The following is a 4,974-nucleotide window of genomic DNA, read 5'->3' as shown; positions in this document are numbered from 1 at the left end:
TGAAAAGCGCGCCATTTGGTGTTTTGGGCGGTCACAAAGGCGAATTTTGCGACGGATTTCGTCCGTCGCCTATTAGCGACGGACCAAAACCCGTCGTAAATACGTTGTAAATCAGATTTTAGCGTCTGATTTTGGTCCGTCGCTAAATTTAGCGACGTTCAAACTACGGATTTTCGACAAACAAGGGGTTAGCGACGGACTTTTTCTGTTAGCGACGGATGAAATCCGTCGTTAAACCAAGAGATTTTAACGACGGACGAAGTCCGTCGCAAAAGTACGTCGCAAATTGGCCAATTTGGCATAGTGACACCCTTTTTGGAATTTAGGAAGAAAACTCTTTCATATATCAAAATTAATCAATTTTTATTAAAATTACTTACAATATTATGTATTATTTATAATATAATTGTTACTATCTATTTCAATAAAATATTAAAAATGAAAAAGAAAATCTCTTAATCCAGGCACAATCATATATATTCCTTTAATAAATTAACAACAACTCATCTACATAATACCTAAGTGACACAGGGATGAACATGATGAGGATAGCTACTCTGAATCCACGAAGCTTCTCTGGACTCCTCACAGACACTTCTCAAATCCACGAGGAAAGAAAGCAGAAAATAGAAATAAATTCTAATAAATTTAAAATTGATTAATTGATTAATAAAAACGAGTTCACAACCCTTTAAATAGGGGTACCAAGCAATGAGAAAGAAATCAGAATCAAACTACAACTAAAACTCCTAGAATCCGTGACTTACTATAAATAGTAAACTTACTATTTATAGACGGTCGTGATGTCCACTAGTGCGCAAGGTTTTCAGCCAAAAATAGTAAGTGACCTATTTGGCTTCACCAAACCGTTCTCCTAATTATTCTAAGCTCTTTTCACGTTGGACACAACTCCTAAAGCCCGATGGATGAAGAGTTATAATTAAACTAAAACTTACTATTTATAGTAAAAATGAAATTAAAACAGGGAAACGACCGTCGATCCAGGGGTATTTCGCAATTCTGGCTTGCGCAACCCGGTATAGTGGGGTTAGTTAGCTAAAGTAGCTCGTTCTACCCCAAAATCATATATTTTACGCCTGATAACTCATTCCGGATTGTGAGATACGCCTGATCTAAGGTCCGATGGTCCGGATCACTTCTGTCGTCGACCGGCCCTTTTCTGGTCCATCTTAGCCATGAAGCTGTCCGCGACCCGCTCTACATCAGTCCCCTCCACTTCAAAAGAACTCGTCCTCGAGGTCTTATCCTGCTCTGGTTTATGATACTCGGTCAGATCAGCGACGTTGAAAGTCCGTGAGATCGCCATATCATTTAGAAGATCAACAATATAAGCGTTGTCATTGATCTTTCGAATAATTAGGACGGGTCCAATCTTCTTATTTTTCAACTTGTTGTACGTCCCGGTCAGAAATCTCTCTTTACGCAGATAGACCATAACGTGGTCGCCTACCTCGAACACTTTTTGTCGCCTGTGTTTGTCCGCTTGTTCCTTGTACTTCTTATTCGAGGCATGTAGCTTGGTCTGTACTTCCGCATGGATGCCCATAATCTTGTTTGTCATATGTTCTGTTGCAATGCTCGTGCCTAGGTACTTGGGTAGAGGGACCAAGTCAAGTGTGTGGCGAGGCACTCGTCCATAGATAATTTGGAATGGTGATTTCCTTGTCGAGTGGTTCACCATGTTGTTGAATGCAAACTCTATTTAAGAGAAGGCCAAATCCCACTGCTTCGATTTTTCTCCTGAAATACAGCGAATGAGGTTTCCCAACGTGCGATTCACAACTTTAGTCTGCCCATCAATCTGTGGGTAGTAAGCACTGCTAAATTAAAGTCATGTATCGAATCGAGTCCACAAAATCCACTAAAAGTATCTAATGAATTTCGTGTAACGATTAGAAGTAATGGTCTTGGGGACCCCATGTAGCCGTACGACCTCCCTGAAGAATAGATTCACCACGTGTGTTGCATCGAAGGTCTTCTTGTGTAGGATAAAGTGTGTCATCTTGGAAAAATAATCAACCACCACGAACACCGAATCCATGCCGCGTTGTGTTCGTGGGAGACCAAGCACGAAGTCCATTGATAAATCCTCCCAAGGACCGTCAGGCACAGGTAACGGGGTGTAGAGGCCCGTATTCTAAGATTGCCCCTTGAAGGTCTAACAAGTATGATAACGTTGTATGACTTTTCCCACATCACGTACTAATTGCGGCCAGTAATACCGCTCTTCCACAAGAGCTTGCATCTTGTCTCGCCCAAGGTGTCCATCGAGGCCACCTCCATGTAGCTCCTGATCAATAATCTGCTCCCTCAGAGAACTTTGGAGGATGCACAATCGATTCCCTTTGAAGAGAAAATCGTCCTATATATGAAGGTCACTGAGGTGACCTTCTTGACACTTCATCAAAGAATTTTTGAAGTCCTCATCCTCAACATACAGCTCCTTAAGACAGTCGAAGCCGACCACCTCATTGCTTATCGTAACAAGTAGTAATGCATGACGACTAAGTGCATCAGCCACCTTGTTCTGCTGTCTTGACTTATGCTTCAGAACGAACGTGAATTCCTATAAAAACGTAACTCATTTAGCATGCACACGATTCACGTTAGTCTAACTATTAATAAACTTTAATGCTTGATGGTCAGTGTACAAAACAAACTCTCTTTGAATCAAATAATACCGCCAATGTCGCAGCGCCTGAACAACCGCGTACAACTCAAGCTCATAAGTCGACCACTTCTTTCAGGCTTCGCTGAGCTTCTCGCTGTAGAAGGCTACCGGCCTGCCTTCCTGTGATAATACTCCTCCAATTTCGATGTATGAAGAGTCACACTCAATCTCAAACAATTTGTCGAAATTAGGAGGCACCAAGACCGGTGTTGTAGACAAATGATGCTTGATCTTATGAAAGCTCTTGTCAGTTTTATCGGTCTACTGGAACGGTCCCTTTTTCATGCAATCTGTTAAAGGTGCGACTATGGTGCTAAAGTCTCGCACATATTGATGATAGAAAGTCGCCAACCTGTGAAAACTCCTCACCTCATGAATATTTGTCGGGATCGGTCATTCCCTAATAGCTCGCACCTTTTCATTGTCCACACGAATGCCTGTGGATGTTACAACAAATCCTAGAAACAACAGACTTTCAGTTAAAAAACTACACTTCTTCGAGTTGAGGTATAACTTGTTAATTTGTAGGACCTACAGCACCTGCCTGAGATGCTTCCTGTGCTCCACCTCATCCTGGCTATATATCAATATGTCATCAAAATATACTACCACAAATCGGCTAGTGAACGGTTTTAAAACTTGATTCATCAAACGTATAAAAGTACTTGGTGCGTTCGATAGGCCGAAGGGCATAACTAGCCACTCATACAACCTTTCCTTGGTCTTGAATGCCGTTTTCTACTCATCATCGGGTCGGATACGAATTTTATAGTACCCGCTCCTTAGATATAGTTTAGAGAACACCTTGGCCCCTTTTAGCATATCGAGCATGTCGTCCAACAGTGGTATTGCGAACCGATATTTGATGGTAATTTTATTGATTGCCCGGCTGTTGACACACATGCGCCAGCTTCCATCTTTTTTTAGTGTTAATAATGCTGCTACGACACATGGGCTCATGCTCTCTCTCAAGAGACCATTACGGATCAATTCCTTCACTTGCCCCTGAAGTATCTCAACTCCTTCAGACTCATCCGATAATGAGGGCGGTTAGGCAGGGTAGCCCCAGGGACGAGGTTTATGTGATGTTAGATATCTCTCATGGGAGGCAATCCATCAGGTAAATCCTCAGGCCAGACTTCTTTGAATTCATTTAGCAACAGTTTTAAACTTGGAGGGATGTTTGAGGGTTCCTCTTCCTCGCCCTTCACCATTACAGTGTATACCTAGCCGGTTTCATTGTATTCCTCCATAAAATCTCGAATGGTCAAAAGGGAACTCCCCTCCACTTTAGAGGCTTCAGGGTAGTTTTCTGGTGTCATAGGGGGAAGGATTATTTTTCGACTATCCTTGACGAATATATAGGCATTATCTCATCCCCGATGGGTCGCATCACGGTCTGACTGTCAGGGTCGACTGAGTAGCATATGCTAAGCTTTCATGTCGACCACGTCACAAAGTATTTGATCCTTATAATTTTTGCCAATTGAAAATGAGATAGTGCATTGTTCAATTACCTTGGTCTCATTCACTTTTTTTATCCAGTCAATTGAGTACGGGGAAGGATGTTTCGTCGTTGGTAGCTACAACTTGTCCACCATCACTCTTGAGACGATGTTCTCGCTACTACCACTGTTTATGATCACATCACAGACCTTTCCGTTGACAGTGCACCGAGTACGAAATATATTGTATCGCTGTAGATGTGATTCCTTTTATGGGGCATACAGTAATCGCCTCACAATTAGAAATTCACCACGATCTTCGCCCGTCACTTCATCACCACCTGCTATTTCTTCAGTGGTTTGTTCATGTTCATCAAAGTCATGGTCTTCTTCTGCAGCGTCATCAGTGCACTCTTCGTTTATAGTCAAGTGTGCTGCGAGACATTAAGGACAAGTGTTTGATAAATGGCCTGGCTGGCCACAGCGGTAACAATTGTTCGACCTCGACCAAGCATAAGGATTTAGAATCCTACTCGGGCCCGCTGTTGTGGGTGTTGCACGTTGAGGTCTGGATGAGTTGCTCCTCGTATCACGGTTTGCGGTTATAGGAGATTGAGGATGTTCTCCTACTGAATCTTTTCCTCGTGCCAGCACTGGATCCTGTGTGGGACCCGTCATGGAGGGTCGAGTTGAAGAATATGGACGAGAAGCTCTTGTAAGTTATGTTTTCGCCCTACCCACCAATTGAACTGCTTCATCCACGGTCCCGAATTGGGACATCTGAACTCGGTCCTGAATTATCGGTCGCAACCCATCTATAAATCGTGCCACCTTTTG

The sequence above is a fragment of the Magnolia sinica genome, chromosome 2 (genome assembly GCF_029962835.1).
Source record: "Magnolia sinica isolate HGM2019 chromosome 2, MsV1, whole genome shotgun sequence".
NCBI classification, from domain to species: domain Eukaryota; kingdom Viridiplantae; phylum Streptophyta; class Magnoliopsida; order Magnoliales; family Magnoliaceae; genus Magnolia; species Magnolia sinica.
The sequence above is the reverse complement of the archived record's forward strand: the minus strand, read 5'-3'. Positions refer to the sequence as shown.